The following is a 17,441-nucleotide window of genomic DNA, read 5'->3' on the forward strand; positions in this document are numbered from 1 at the left end:
CTGGAGTGCAGTGGCACACTCCCGGCCACCACAGCCTCGACCTGCTGGGCTCAGGCGATCCTTCCACCTCAGCCTTTCAAGCAGTTGTAACTACAGGCATGCACTACCACACCCAGCTTATTTTTTTATTTATTGTAGAGATGAGATCTCACCAACTTGCCCAGGCTAGTCTTGAACCCCTAAGCTCAGACAATCCTTTCACCTTGGCCTCCCAAAGTGCTGAGATGACAGACTTGAACCACCAAGCCCGGTCAGAGAACTGTGTCTTTTTTTTTTTTTTTTGAGTTGGAGTCTTACTCTGTCACCCAGACTAGAGTGCAGTGGTCACTCCAGGCCACCGCAGCCTCGATCTGCTAGGCTCTGGTGATCCTTCCGCCTCAGCCTTCCAAGTAGCTGGAACTACAGGCGCGTGCTACCATGCCCGGCTCATTTAGATTTATTGTAGAGATGAGGTCTCGCCAAGTTGCCCAGGCAGGTCTTGAACCCGCGGGCATTCCACTCACCTCAGCCTCCCAAAGGCACAGGATTAAAGGCGCAGGATTAAAGGCTGAGTCACCGAGCCTGGCTTTTTTTTTTTTTTTTTTGAGTTGAAGTCTAACTCCTTCGTCCAGACTGGGGTGCAGTGACACGCATGCTCACGGCCACCCCAGTGTCGACCTTATAGGCTCTAGCGATCCTTCTGCCTCAACCTTCCTAGTAGCCGAAACTATAGACGCACGCCCGGCTATTTCTTATTTTATTGTAGAGACGAAGTCTTGCCAAGTAGCCTGGGCTGGTCTTGAACCCACGGACTCAGGCCATCCACTCGCCTCGGCTTCCCAAAATGCTGGGATTACAGGCTGAGCCACCGAGCCCGGTTGAGAACTGTGTCTTTAGGTGATTTCATCATTGTGTGACTATCATAGAGTGTACTACACTAACCTAGATGGTATAGCCTACTACACACCTAGGCTATTTAGCATATCCTGTTGTTCCTAGGCTACACACCTGTGCAGCATGTTACTGTACTGAATATGGTAGGTAATTGTAGCACAATGTAAGTATTTGTGTATCTGAACATAGCTAAACATAGAAAAGGTACAGTAAGCGGGGCTCGGTAGCTCAGCCTGTAATCCCAGCGTTTTGGGAGGCTGAGGTGAGTGGATTGCCTAAGTCCATGGGTTCGAGACCCGCCTGGGCAACTTGGCGAGACCTCATGTCTACAATAAATAAAAAAGAAATTAGCTGGGCCTGGTGGTGCACACCTGTAGTTCCAGCTACTTGGAAGGCTGAGGTGGAAGGATTGCCGGAGCTCAGCAGGTCAACCCTGGGTGGCTGTGAGTTTGCCACTGCATTCCAGCCTGGATGACAGAGTGAGACTCCAACTCAAAAAAAAAAAGAAAAGGTACAGTAAAAAGTTGGTATAAAAGATGGTCCACCTGTATAGGGCACTTACCGTGAATGGAGCCTACAGGACCAGAAGTTGCTCTGGGTGAGCCAGGGAGTGGGTGGTGAGTGAATGTGAAAGCCTGGGACATTCCTGTACCCCACTATAGATTTTATAAACACCGTCCACTGAGATTACACTAAATTCATTAAAAATACTTTCCCTTCTTTAATAATAAATAAACCTTAACTTACTGTAACTTTTTAACTTTATAAGCTTCATTTTTTTAAACTTTTTGGTTCTTTTCATAATACAACCACATTGTACAGCTATACAAACTATTTCTTTATATCCTTATTTTATAAGGTTTTTTCTACTAAAAAATTTTTTTTAATTGTTTTTTACTTTTCAAATTGTTGTTAAAAATGAAGACACAAACATGCACTTCAGCCTGTACCTACACAGGGTCAGGGTCATTAGTATCACTGTCTTCCACCTCCTCATCTTGTCCCACCGGAAGGTCTTCAGGGGCAGTAACACTCATGGAGCTGTCATCTCCTGTGACAACAATGCCTTCTGGAATATCTCTTGAAGGACCTGCATGCAGCTGTTTTACAGCCTGTAGGTTTGTTTACCAGCATTAACACAAACGTGAGTAATGTGTTGTGCTACAATGTTATGAAAGCTGCTATGTCACTAGCTAGGAATTTTTCAACTCCATTACAATTTTTTTTTAGGGAGTAAATTTATTTTGATTTTTCTTAAAATATCAGGAACTGGCCAAAAAAAAAAAAGAAAACTCAGGGCTCGGTGGTTCAGCCTGTAATCCCAGCGCTTTGGGAGGCTAAAGTGAGTGGATTGCCTGATTCTCCCGCGGGTTCGAAAACCGCCTGGGCAACCTGGTGAGACCTCATCTCTTCAATAAAATAAAAAAAAATTAGCTGGGCATGGTAGCGCACGCCTGTAGTTCCAGCTACGGAAGGCTGAGGCAGAAGGATCGCTGGAGCCCAGCAGGTTGAGGCTGCACTCCAGTCTGGGTGACAGAGTGAGACTCCAACTCAAAAACAAAAAAGAAAAAAAAACAAGTTGAATATCTGGCTGTATCAAAAGCAAAATACAATTAAAAATAACATTTGAAAACATGTTTAACCTTAGAGAACGTGTTTTAAAATACAAAGTTTAACATTTTCCTCCATAAAGCAAAGCTAGTTTACTAAACCACAACACTTGAGTTTTGTTTTTTTCACAGATAATTTTTTACAACAAAACACTAAAAGAAAAAAAGCACTCAGTTTCCATCCTGAAATCCTATCATTTATAAAATAACATGCTCAAACATCAGTGAAAACAAAGTTGATAAATCTGAAAACAAATCTTTTAATGAATGAATTCAGATTCCAACAGAACAGTATTTTATAGCTGGGAAAGAACAGCTTGTATCACACGTGGACCTCACCAAATACAAATAAATATAAAAGGCAATTAAAAACAAACTTCAAAATCAAAATCTTTCTGTAGAGTAGCAGTTTTCACAAAATAACAGGGATCCAGTTCCATAGTGTTGTATGTTCTGTAGGCACATGACCAAGTTTATTCCGAGTTCTTTTGTCTTGCACTATCAAAATAAAAGCATCTTTGTCTTGGAGCAAGACCGCTAAAGGCACCAAAATCCTATACTCCCTGTTTCCCCAAATGAACACTAATAATACTCTTAACATTTCTTTCAAGATGACTTCAACCTCATAAAGAATTAACATTCTAAACATCTGAAGATACACAAGAAAGGTCCTGCCTATTTTCTCTTTGCCCCTCTCAAACCCTTCTAGTCCAGTTTACCAAGAAGAGCCACTAGCTAGGAGGATAAAAATATACTCCCTTGTTCACTAGCCATTAAAGTAACAGTGCCACTTTTGTGGGAAGATAACATTTACACTACTTCCTAACTTTTTAAAAGAATAAACCCACTCCCAAAAGCTAATTTTATAGCCCCTTAATAGTCTCAATTTGGACAGTTTCACAGACTCCATTAAAATCTTATGGGACCACTGTTGTATATGCGGTCCATTGTTGACCAAAATGTCGTTGTGCAATACATGACTGTATTTTGCAACTTTTCAGACAGTGCTATAAGTGCTTTGTACAACTAACCTCATTTAAGCCTCACTACATTCTACTAAATGGGTACTATCCCTTTATACAGAGGAGGAAACTAAGTCTTAGATAAGTTAAAGGACTTTCTAGATCACTTATCTAGTAACTGGGGAAGGAAGGTAAGAATTATATCTAAGCAGTCTGACTTTAGAGACTACAGCCTTGACTGCTGTGTTAAAATTTACTCAACAAAATATTGTGATAAAACAGCAACTAGCATTTTCTATGTGCTTCTAAAAATGTATGAACCGTTTCCATATCTGTTTTCTCCTTTAAAGACCTCTAATGACCTGAGCTAATGTTATCATCATCCCTACTTTACAGATGGGAAAACTGAGAGATGAAGTGATTTGTCAAAGGTCACAGTGCCATTAAGTGGCAGTCCTGGGAATTAAACTAAAATCTTCTGAGTCCAACCTCTGCAAGTTCTCCCCTACCTCCATCCAGCTCCTGTCATCTACTATACTGCAGCTTAAATATGACCAGAGACCCCAATTTACAGCATTAGACATACATGAAAAGAAATTCTATTTCAGAAAGTCTCTAGTAAAACAACTGCATTTAGTAGTTACCAATAAAATTGTTTTTAAAGAATTAATATTTTAGTAGTTACTAAGTTGTGACGAATAAAAAATATTCATGAGTCTAAATTTGGAAGGACAGTCTCAAAGTACTGACCTTGGAAGGTGATGATATTAATACAATTTACACTGGTAGTTTTCACAAAGGTTGCACAATTATTTGTTCAAGAGGCTTTATGGTATGTATTTGTTTTATACATTGAAAGAGATATACTTGGAGATAATATTCATTCTTGTTACACTAACTTATCTTCTCCTTCTCTCAGATACTTAGTCCAACAACAGGTGATGGCAGATGACACCAAAATGTTTTTTCTTTTGACAAATAAATATTATAAACATGATTCCAACATTAGGAAGGTGGCTGATGGCAGTGACAACAGGAGAAGGGGTGTCAATCAAAGATGGCACTGACTTCACAAGTCAGTGGTGGTGGAATAATGTGAGGTTTGAATAAGGTATAGATTAGAGAGCATATTAGCCTTCTCTTCAGGGTGATGGGTGAAGAGGTATTCTTCCCTTGTGGAAGGTTGTCTCTTTCTTTCAAGGTAAGACGATTGAGCAACTGTTCATGATATGAAGAATAATCAGCCCTATAATAGGAGATCCAAAGGATAGCTGAAAATGACTTGGAAATCTTAAGCAATCAGAAACTGAATATGATTTAATAAAGAAGTATGATTCCAAAGAGAACGGTATTGTACTTTGACATAATAAGTAAGCATTACTATTGTCTATTAAAAAGTTTTACTCGGCCGGACTTGGTGGCTCAGCCTATAATCCCAGCACTTTGGAAGACCGAGGTGAGTGGATTGCCTGAGCCCGCAGGTTCGAGACCCGCCTGGGCAACTTGGTGAGACCCTGTCTCTACAATAAATAAAAAATTAGCCGGGCGTGGTAGCACACGCCTGTAGTTCCAGCTACTTGAAAGGCTGAGGTGGAAGGATCGCTGGAGCCCAGCAAGTCGAGGTTGCAGTGTCCGGGAGCGTGCCACTGCACTCCAGTCTGTGAGACAGAGTGAGACTCCAGCTCAAAAAAAAAAAAAATAAAAAGTTTTACTCTTTTATAAAGTTTCTACAGTTTAAGCAAGTACTGGCCAATTGATGTTGAGATTAACCCAAGACTCATCTTAGCATCTGCTGATCTGCCCACCTGCTCCCTCAACATACAAAGATTTCTCTTTTATGAACATGTCTAGCACTTGTTTTCCATACCACTTACTTGGAATTTATCATAATGATAGTTTCATTTTTTACACATACACACCTGTGAGACTACATGTAATAAACATGCACATAAACATACAGTGTATGTTTATTCACAGAAACCTGTCTTCAGGGATACCTTCCACATGCTTTTTCCCAGAGTTGCAATGCTTAGTTTGGGATCTGACATATCTGTTACTCGGTTATTAATTGTGGAGTGATATTTTTTAGCTTTGGTTTAGGCTGTTGTCTTCTTCACAGCCAGCAGAAGTTGCAGTGAAAACCACATGGTACCATTTATGGAAACTTGAGAGTTGTAATTCATTAGCATTTTCACTTCTTGATGAAATATGATGAGTATCCCTTTAAGTGAGAAATCTGATAAAGACTAAGTTTTTAAGGAAGCGTCACCTCCCCCAAAGGGTAGACTTCCTTTCTGAGGAGATCCCCTGGCTGACAAGGTTGCTAAGGCAGACCTTTGCATATACAAATTTGGGTCAATGTGTTGACAGGATGTCAGGTTTGTGTAGCTAATGGAGGTTCTGCATGAATATTGAGCTGTATGCCACTCCATTGATGCACAAATGAACCTGGAGGTGCCTATTTGTGCCTGAGGCTATTGGAGTGGAAAATAGAAGTAGTTCTTGTGAAAACCTGACCAAGGTCCACACAACCCAGCCTTAACCAACAGTAACTGGTTTTCAGCAACAACTGAAAAGTAAATTCAAAGAGATCTGAGTGACAGAGCACTGATATTTTTTCATCAAATAATCTGGACTTGCACGTTGCAGATATTTTGCTTCAGAGGCCTACCCATGAGTGTTTCAGAAGTCTTCACCGTGGCATAGATCAATGAAGATTTGAGTAATAAAGAACTAATCTGATAGCTAATTTGGAAGAACGCACGCAGTCTTTCATATTACAAAAGACCCCAAATATTATTTAGCTCATTGAAACATATAAATCTCAGTGAGAACAATGAGATTTGTGACAATTCTTTTTTAAATAAAATCCTTTTAGAAATTATATTTCAGGCCTACGAAAATTTTATTTGAGATTGAACACAGTAAACTTAAGATGTCTTTCATATTCTTTGTAAGATGGAAGTATGAATTGAATAGTATTCAACATAAGCCCTCATTTTAATTTCTTTGTGTTCTGTTATCCAACATTTTGTTACCTAGACTTCCACTAATAAGCATTTCTGCATATGTATACCACAATGCTAACTGATGTTGTAATTGGTCATGATGATGATTTTGAGTCACTGAAAGACCTTTTTAATTGTCAAAGAAAGATTCAGTTTGTACACAAATCTAGTTTTAATTGATACTTAATTTTAATTATCATTTTATAAGAACTGTCAATTTATTAGAAAATCATCAGCTAGATTATTTGATTAAGCAGAAGACCCTATCCTCCAATCGTAAGATAATATAATTTGTTTTCTTTACTTTCACTAGATATTTGAATCATGGGGTAGATCATTTTCTAACATTTCCCTTGTCTTATATAACAAAATTATCTTCTGTAAAATTAATAAAATTAAATGAATAATAATATCTAAAAAAGAAATACAACACTGAATATTTTCTTTTGCTGAATTTTGAATGTATATACTAAAGTAAATAAAAATAATTACAAATAAACAGGTTATAGTACACAAAGTGGAAAAAATGGATTTATATTATTTAAATAAATTAATTTTTTTATAAAGGGGGAAATATTATACCTGCACATTTGTCTGTTGTAGTAATGAATAATAATACTACAGTTTCTGCTTTTGAGTTTCAACTGTAACTTCTACAGATTGTCAATTACTTTGTCAAATTGATACTTACACATTAATATTCAATAGATAACATAGTCAGACTTGTCAATCCTTCTTTTTTCTTGTTGATGAAGAACATTTTATATTAATATTAGTTTTGAAATGTTTCTTTTACATGAAGCAAAATACACCAATAAGAGAAGTTTTAGACATAAGTTTGTCAGAAATTCATAAAAATCACATTTTACAATAAATTCCATGTCTTTGTTCTTTCAGGATTGATTCTAATAACTTTGAAGTGTTTCTGCAGTGGAAAAAAAAATAACTGTAAATAAAAATGAAAAGTGAGCACTCAGGATGGTAAAATTGAAATACTTCAAATTCTATTTCTTTGTCTTTATTTTTTTTTTTCTTTATTCTCTTTTTTCTTTTTTTATTTGGAGTCTCACTCTGTCACCCAGACTGGAGTGCAGTGGCCGCTCCCCGCCACCGCAGCCTCTCCTGCTGGGCTACGGTGACACTTCCGCTTCAGCCTTCCGAGTAGCCGGAATTACAGGCATGCGCTACCATGCCCGGATGATTTTTGATTTATTGTAGAGATGAGGTCTCGCTGCCCAGGCGGGTCTCGAACCCGCGGGCTCAGGCAATCCACTCACCTCAGCCTCCCAAAGGTGCGGGATTACAGGCTGAGCCACCGAGCCCGGCTGCATGACTACTTTTAACTGCTTATAGTAAAATAAGAAAGGACAGAGATGATTTAAAGACAGAATTTATTAAAAGAAAGCAGAGTGGAAAGGTTTTGGAAAACTGCATTCTAGCCATGTAGTAGAGAATGAAAGAGTCTTTTCCACAGAGAAAAATGGAGGTGTGACCAAGCCATCCATTGAGAGGAAATTAATATGGGTAGAATGAAGTTAGAAGTTGTTCAGTAGTATAGTTGGAGAAAAACCCTGATGGTATTTAAGAAATCTATGAAGCTGCTCCTACCATCACAGGCCCAGAGCTCAAGGAGGACAGAATGGTTCAAGAGGGCAGGCCACTGCCCAGTGCCATCTTGGGTCTCTGCTCCCTGCATTCCAATGCAGTGCTTCTTGGCCACCCCAAGAATGACTCTGGGGTAGCTCGACCCAACACTCCTGAAGGTACACATTATAAACCTTGATGGCATTCACTGGGTACTAATTCTGCAGGTGTGTAGAAGGCACGGCTTCCTCAACTTAGATTTAAAAGGATATCATGAACAGTCTGGGGACCTAGGTGGAGATTTTCACAGGAGCTGAGTCACCACAGAAAGACACTACTAGGGCAATGGCACCCCCAAGGGCATTCACACTCAAGACCCCACAACTGTAGAGCTATCAGTGTGTAATGCCAGCCTGGGAGAATGCAAGCACAAGACTCCAACATGCAAGAACTTCTGCTAAGGCTGAGCCCAGCAAGGCCACAGGGGTTGGTTTGCCAAAGTTGTGAGGTCCCAGTGTGTCTAGAGGGTGGCACATGGAGTGAAAACTTTAAGGTTTAATGCTGTTTTCCTTTTTGGATTTTGGAATCACTTGGAACCCCTTTTTTCTGGCCTCTTTCTCTCTTTTGGAATGAGAATGTGTGTTTTATACCTGTCTCGTATACATGTATTTGAGAAGTAGATAATTTATTTTAATTTCACAGGCTCACGACAGGAGAGAATTTACCATGGGATGAATTGTGCCTTAAGTCTCACCCATATCAGATTTAGATGATATGCTGGATTTTTGAGTTGGTGCTGGACCAACTTAAGACTTTGAGGGATATTGGAATGGAATTAATGTATTAAAGAAAGACTGAAATTTTGGGGGGTGGGGCAAAATGTTATGATTAGAATGTGTTCCCCAAATTTCATGTGTTGGAAATTAATCCTCAAAAGCATATGTTAATGGCATTTGGAGTGGGGTCTTTGGAAGGTAATTAGGACATGTGGCTCCCTTGATAGAACTGGTGGCTTTATAAGAAGAGGAAGAGAGACCTAGCCGGGCTCGGTGGTGGCTCAGCCTGTAATCCTGTGCCTTTGGGAGGCTGAGGAGAGTGGATTGCTTAAGCCCGCGAGTTCGAGACCCACCTGGGCAGGCGAGACCTCATCTCTACAATAAATCAAAAAATTTGTTGGGCATGGTAGCGCGCACCTGTAATTCTGGCTACTTGGAAGGCTGAGGCGGAAGGATTGCCGGAACCCAGCAGAGGCTGCGGTGGCCGGGAGCGGCCACTACACTCCAATCTGGGTGACAGAGTGAGACTCCAACTCAAAAAAAAAAAAAAAAGAAAAGAAAAGAGAGACCTGAGTGGGCAAATTCTTGCCCTCTCACCATGTGATGCCCTCCACTATGTTATGATGCAGCGAAAAGGCTCTCCCCAGTGCCAACACCTTGATATTGGACTTCCTAGCTCCAGAACTGTAAGAAATAAAAGTATTTAAAAAATAAGTCACTACAGCCAGGTGCAGTGTTGCACGCCTGTAATCCCAGTACTGTGGGAGTGCAAGACAGGAAGATCACTTGAGGCCAGGAGTTTGAGATCATCTTGGGCAACAAAGTGAGACCCATCTCTACAAAAAAAAAAAGAAAGAAAGAAAGAAAAGAAAAATAAGTTGGGTGTGGTGGTATGTGCTTGTCATCCCAGCTACTCAAGACAGAAGGATAGATAGAGCCCAGGAGGTTGAGGCTGCAGTGAGCAGTGATCGTGCTACTGCATTCCAGCCTGGGTAACAGAGTGAGACCCTGTCTCAAAAAACAAACTGAAAAACCTACTTAGTCTGTAGTATTCTGTTACACTAACATAAAAAGGACTAAGACTATAGTCATCTTGATATCATTTGTTTAAAATCTATTGTTTATATGCAAGAATATATAGTAGCACAGAGATGGAAGACAAACTGCACCCAAAGCAAACACAATGGTTGTCCATTGTTATAAACTGACTCTCAGAATGAACATGTGTAACGGAGTCCATATGTGTCAGGGACAGTGGACCTGGCAGTTTTTCAGACCTTCATGTAGAGTACAATGTTGATAAAGCCTAAGAAATAAAAATGTGCAAACTTGAAGTATGCAACTATATTATTGAAACGTAATAGTAACCAAGGGTGTTGTTTAGAACTTAGATAAATGCTATTTTTGTGGGGAGAAATATTTTATTCCTGACATCATTTAGACTGGTCAGTGCCTGATAATAATACAAAAACACATAATGGTTTTAATGTTGCATTTCCATTCTCCAAAGACGATGCCTCATTGCCTGTTCAGGGGCAGGAGGTTGACCGTAACCCAGTCCCTTACCTCCAACCCCCTGCATTGCTTTATAAAGTTGCTTTTCTTTTTTCTATATACTTTGAGTGTAATTTTCAGAAATTATTTTTTTCAGTGTATTTCTTTTGTCTACCATGTCTCTTCTCAGTATATAAGAAATCTCATTTTTGTTTAGCATTTCCAAATTATTAATTGTCACTCAGGAAGCTATATACTGTTTGATGAGAACTAGACCTACAGATAAATACTGATTTGTATTTAGCATGTATTTGTACATTAGTTTAAAAGGAATAATGCCTTTTTAAAACTAAGAATGAAAGAGATTAAATAGAAGACTGTGGCAACATTCCCAACAATTTTTTTTTGTATGTGTTTGTATTTGCCAATCATAGAAACCAACTTATCACATTCTATCTCTTTCATGGAGGCACAAAGTAAGAATCCTTCACAAGAGAGCTCTCTTTTTCTTGTTTCTTTATCCCAGTAAATAAGTATGCATGGATATTTTTTCATACATTTATCAGTTTTTTTTCTAGCTAGTACCCCAAACAGTGCCCAGGCAGCATGATACTATGCATGAGTCTGTTTTTATTTGACACTATTGTATTTTTTCCTCTCTATAAAATTAATTCCTCTATAGCATCTGAGTGGGGTTTTTTTTTTAATCAATTAGCTTTTGCTGGGAAAATCTTTTCCTGTCTTATATAGAATAATGATTTTTTTCATCTGTCAAGGGGGTTATTAATAAATGCCACCAGTGGGGTTAGAACATTCTCTGGTGTTTGCTTTAGGGGAACAAGGGGATTGTCGGAAATCCTAGCCAAACTGAACCATAATTAGAGAGAAAATGTTAGCAATTAGAACTATACGTTAGGCTTTAATTTACTACCATGGAAAAGTCAAGGGTGGCATTTCTATTCCATTTTTAGGTGCAGCCAGATGGATTGCTCATTACAGGATAATTTCCGCCGACCCTCTCCATTTCCCAGGGTAACAAAGCAGCTGAAAGCACTGTGCAGCCCAGTGGCTCCGATTTTATTTTATTTTTTGTGGGGGTGGAAAGTGGGGTGGGAGGTTGAGCAGTTATCAATTACCTATATAGTCACTGACATTATTGGGAATCCTTTTACATGTTGAATAATTTTAGGCCATGAAAGCCATTGGGGAACACAACAATATTAATATAATTTACTTTTTGGCCTTGCTATACATGTGTTGGTTGTCCTGGCATATTTCAGCAATCTTTGCAGTTAAAAAGTTCCCCTTTTCAGCATCTCTACGTTTGGTTTTTCCTAGTAACCCAAATGAACAGTTTAAGTTATTGTTAAAACAAATAAACAAGCAAATAACTTCTTAAACTAAAATAATATGGCTGCAATCTCATTTCAATTAAATTCCATAAAGCTTTGGAGACCACAAGGTGGTATATTGCTGAAGATATGGGATATGCTTTATCATTTTTCCTTTTTTATCTCACAATCAAATGCCATTTTTTTGTTAAATTTTCTATCCATTTTTTTTTTCTTTTTCTTTTCTTTTTTTTTTTTTTTTTTTTTTTTGAGTCTGGGTCTCACTCTGTCACCCAGGCTGGAGTACAGTGGCACAATCACGGCTCAAGACAGCCTCAACATCCTGGGCTCAGGCAATCTTTCCACCTCAGCCTTCTGAGTAGCTGGGACTACAGAAGCACACCACCATACCCAGCTAATTTTTAAATTTTTTTGTAGAGATGAGGTCTTACTTTGTTGCCTAGGCTGGCCTTGAACTCTTGGACTCTAGTAGTCCTTCCACCTTGGCCTCCCAAAGTGCTGTGATTATAGATATGAGCCACTGCACCTGACTAGATTCTCTTTTATTTATTTATTTATTTTATCATAAAGATGTGGGGTACAATTCAGGGTTAGGTATACAAACATTGATTATGCAGGTGCCCTTGTTGATGAGGTGTGCCCCTCCCTCCCCTAGCATTTTCCCTCAATTACCTATCCCATCCCCCTCCCTCGACAGTTTCCCATTACTGCTAAATGCTTTCTTATAGTATTATAATTGTTCAAGGTCTGCTTATGAGTGAGAACATATGGTACTCTGTTCTTTGTTTTTGTGATAGATCACTGACTATGATCGACGCCAAATTCATCTAAGTTGCTGCAAAGTCCATATATTTATCCTTCTTTATGGCTGCATAATATTCCATTGTGTATATGTACCAAATTTTTTTTTTATCCAGTCTAGCTTCGCTGGGCAACATGGTTGGTTCCCTGAATGTGCTGGATCTCGTCTGAGTATCTTTAATAAAATAAATTTGGGGCCAAAATATTAATGACTGCTTGAAATGTGTTTATTTTAGAGTTACAATCCTTTCATGGGGAAAAAAAATCTGCTAACTTTATATTATAATAAATCAAAATCAGTCAGTTTTCTTTGCTTATAAAAACATAGGAGCTGGGCTGGTGGCTCAGCCTGTAATCCTGTGCCTTTGGGAGGCTGAGGTGTGTGGATTGCCTGAGCCTACGGGTTCAAGACCCACCTGGGCAACTTGGCGAGACCTCATCTCTACAATAAAAAATAAAAATAAAAAATGAATCGGGTGTGGTAGCACGCGCCTGTAGTCCGAGCTATTTGGAAGCCTGAGGCAGAAGGATCGCCGGAGCCCAGCAGGTCGAGGCTGCAGTGGCCGGGAGTGGCCACTGCACTCCAGTCTGGGTGACAGAGTGAGACTCCAACGCAAAAAAAAAAAAAAAACCATAGTTAAAAATAACTTTATTTTATTTTTATTGTGATTAAATATATATATAACATAAAAATTTACTGTTCTAATCATTTTTAGGCATCTAGTTCAGTGATATTAGTACAGTTGCACTGCTGTGTGACCATAATAACCATCCATCTTTAGAACTTTATCTTCCTAAACTGAAATGCTGTACCTTTAAATAATAACCTCCCATCCATTTCCCCTTTTCCTTTTTATTTATGTATTTATTTTTTGAGTCAGAGTCTCACTCTGTCGCCCAGGCTGGAGTGCAGTGGCACGCTCATGGCCACCGCAGCCTTGACCTGCTGGCCTCAGGCAATCCTTCCACCTCAGCCTTCCAAGTAGCTGGAACTACAGGCATGTGCTACCGTGCCCAGATTATTTTTTTATTTATCGTAGAGATGACAGCTCACCAACTTGCCCAGGCTGGTCTTGAACCCCTGAGTTCAGGAATCTTCTCTCCTTGGCCCCCCAAAGTGCTGGGATTATAGGTGTGAGCCACCACATCCAGCCTCCTTTTTTAAAAAAAAAAATTTAAATTTTGAAGATGTAGGGTGCAATTCAGTGTTAGGTATACAAATGTTCATTATGCAGGTACCCTTGTTGATGAGGTATGCTCCCCTTCCTCTGACAGTTTCCCACTACTGCCAATCCCACCCTCCCTTCTCCTGGCAGTTTCCAATTACTGTCAATCCTTTTCCTTTTTCTTTTCTTTTTTTTTTTTTTTTTTGAGTTGGAGTCTCATTCTGTTGCCCAGAGTGGAGTGTAGTGGCCGCTTTCGGCCACCGCAGCCTCGACTTGCTTGGGTCCGGCGATCCTTCCACCTCAGCCTTCCAAGTAGCTGGAACTAGAGGCGCGTGCTACCATGCCCGGCAAGGTTTTGATTTATTGTAGAGATGAGGTCTTGTCAAGTTGCCCAGGTGGGTCTCGAACCTGCGGACTCAAGCAATCCACTCACTTCGGCCTCCCAAAGCACTGGGATTACAGGCTGAACCACCGAGCCCAGCCAACCCCTTTCTTACAGTATTACGATAACTGTTCAAGGTCCACTTATGAGTGAGAACATGTGGTACTCAATTCTTTGTTTCTGTGATAGATCACTCAGTATTACGGATGCTAAGTTCATCCAAGTTGTTGCAAAGTTTATAATTCTGTCCTTCTTTATGACTGTGTAATATCCCATTGCATGTAAATACCACATTTTTGTTATCTAGTCCTCCTTCAATGGACAGCATGGTTTTCTACAGAGATTGTACTAGTTTACACTCCCAACAGTGTAGACGTGTTCCCTTCCCGTCCCGCCCCCCCCCTCGCATCCTCTCCTGCATCTGTTGTTTTTTGAGTTATTGATGATGGCCATCCTGACTGGAGTTAGGTGATATCTCAGTGTGGTTTTAATTTGCATTTCTTTGATGACTAATGAGGCTGAGCATTTTTTCATGTGTTTGTTGGCTGCTAGTATGTCTTCTTTTGAGAAGTATCTATCCATATCTTTTGCCCACTTTGTAATGCACTGTTAGTGTTTTTCTTTTCAGTATGTTTGAGTTCCTTGTAGATCTTAGACCTTTGTCAGACATACAGTTGGCAAATATTTTTTCCCAGTCTGTGGGCTGTCTCCTCGCTCTCTCAATGGTTTCTTTGGCTTTGCAGAAACTTCTCAATTTGATGAGGTCTTACTTGTCTGTCATCTCTTATGGCATGGATACTTGGAGTTTTAATCAGGAATTGGTTGCCAGTTCCAATTTTCATAAGAGTGTTTCCTGAGTGTTCTAAAGTTCTTATAGTTTGAGGTTTTATGTTTAGGGCTTTGATCCATTTAGAGTTGATTTTTGTGTATGGTGATAGGTAGGGGTCTTGTTTTAATCTTCTGCATGTGGTCAACCTGTTTTCCCAGCACCATTCACTGAATAGGTTCTCCTCTCCTCAGTGGTTGATGGTGGAGGCTTTGTTGAAGATGAGTTGGTTGGAAAAGCCTCAGGGCATAAAATAAATGTGCAAAAGACAGTCGCATTCTTATACATCAACAGTAAACAAACAGAAACTCAAATAAAAAGCGCAATCCCATTCACAATAGCCACAAAAAAAATGAAATACCTTGGCATCTTCCTAACCAGAGAAGTCAAAGACCTTGACAACGAAAACTACAAAACACTGCTCAAAAAAATCAAGGATGACACAAACAAATGGAAAAATATCCTAGGCTCATGGATTGGAGGAATCAACATTGTTAAGATGTCCATCCTACCCAAAGCAATCTCAGATTTAACGTAATGCCTATTAAATTACCAGCAGCATTATTCTCAGACCTGGGAACAACAGTACAGGAATTCATGTGGAAACATAAACGACTACGAATAGCCAAAATAATCCTTTTTTTTTTTTTGAGTTGAAATCTCACTCTGTCACCCAGAGTGGAGTGCAGTGGCACGCTCCCATCCACCACAGCCTCAACCTGCTGGGCTCCGGCGATCCTTCCATCTCAGCCTTCCAAGTAGCTGGAACTACAGGCGTGTGCTACCACGCCCGGCTAATTTTTTTGATTTATTGTAGAGATGAGGGCTCGCCAAGTTGCCCAGGCGGATCTCGAACCCGCCGGCTCAGGCAATCCACTCACCTCTACCTCCCAAAGCGTGGGATTACAGGCTGAGCCACCAAGCCCAGCCCAAAATAGTCCTTACAAAAAAAAAAAACCCTGAGTTTCCATAGTGTAGTGGTTATCACGTTTGCCTAACAACAGCAACAAAAAAACCCAAAGCGGGAAATATCACACTCCCAGACTTTAAACTTTATTATAAAGCTACAATAACCAAAAACAGCTTGGTATTAGTACGGGAACAGGTATATAGACCAATGGAACAGGATAGAGATTCCAGAAGCAAAACCTTAATTTCTCAACCAGCTCATTTTCCCCTTTCCTTAGGGAGGTAGCTCATAAAGAAGGAATTACACAATACATGCCTTTTTTGCCTTTTATTCCACTTAGCATAATGTCATCAAGATTCATCTATATTGTCAGCATTTCCTTCCCTTTTAAGGCTGAATAATATTCCACTAAGCATATACCACAAAAGTATCTTTATTTAAAATACTTTGGACATATTGCCTAAGGCAGTTTGTCCGCACTCACATCTAGTTTGTATTCTACTAGCTGCAGCTGGTATCTGTTAACAAAACCTTACTGGCTTCACCATCAGCAGCGTGCCTGGCAAGAAGGGTTGGCATGTTTTGTCCCATGACAAATTCGTCATAGGCAGTTCAGACAATGAACAAAGAAAAATATCTAATCTTTTCATAAAAACTCAGAGAACAACCACGTACAACTAATTTGTCATGACATGCAGCAGAAAAGCAGTCAATTTTATTTTCAGGTAAATGTTAAGACAGCATTACTAAAAACATTTGTATCCATAATTCATTACAGAGTATTCAATGGATGAAAAATTCAAGCAACTGAGTATCCTAAATTTTTTCTTTAAATTAAGGATCAAAAGTATCCTAAATTTTCTCTGTATTCCATATTATAGTAGACTTTAGCCAAAGTTTTTAATGCTTCTTATGAAAAACACCAACACTTTCATCAATCGAATATATCATAGTTTGATAGCAATGTGATAGAAAATATTTGTTCCTCAGAAAATTCATACTATGGAAACAAAACATTACTGAACTCTTGATTTTTAAATGTTTATATGGAAAAAGTCTTATGATAGGCTGTTTTGTCTAAAGTTAAAGTTCAGGCTCAGCCTGTAATCCCACGCTTTGGGAGGCCAAGGTGAGTGGATTGCCTGAGCCTGCAGGTTCGAGACCCACCTAGGCAGCTTGGCTAGACCTCATCTCTACAATAAATCAAAAATTAGCCGGGTGTGGTAGCGCGTGCCTGCAGTTCCAGTTACTTGGAAGGCTGAGGTGGAGGGATCACCGGAGCCCAGTAGGTCGAGGCTGGGGTGGCGGGGAGTGGCCGCTACACTCCAGTCTGGGTGAAAGAGTGAGATTCCAACTCAAAAAAAAAAAAAAAAAAATTAAAGTTCAGCCATAACATATCACCTTTCACAGGCTAATTTATAAAGGAATCTTTCCAGGAAAGGAATAATAAGAACTTCACAGAAGCCGGGCTCGGTGGCTCAGCCTGTAATCCCGCGCCTTTAGGAGGCTGAGGTGAGTGGATTGCCTGAGCCCGCGGGTTCGAAACCCGCCTGGGCAACTTGGAGAGCCCTCTTCTCTACAATAAATCAAAAATCAGCCGGGCGTGGTAGCGCATGCCTGTAATTCCAGCTACTTGGAAGGCTGAGGCGGAAGGATCGCCGGAGCCCAGCAGGTCAAGGCTGCGGTGGCCGGGAGCG

The sequence above is a fragment of the Carlito syrichta genome, unplaced genomic scaffold (assembly GCF_000164805.1).
Source record: "Carlito syrichta isolate Samal-C Ts95f unplaced genomic scaffold, Tarsius_syrichta-2.0.1 Scaffold308823, whole genome shotgun sequence".
Classification (NCBI taxonomy): Eukaryota; Metazoa; Chordata; class Mammalia; order Primates; family Tarsiidae; genus Carlito; species Carlito syrichta.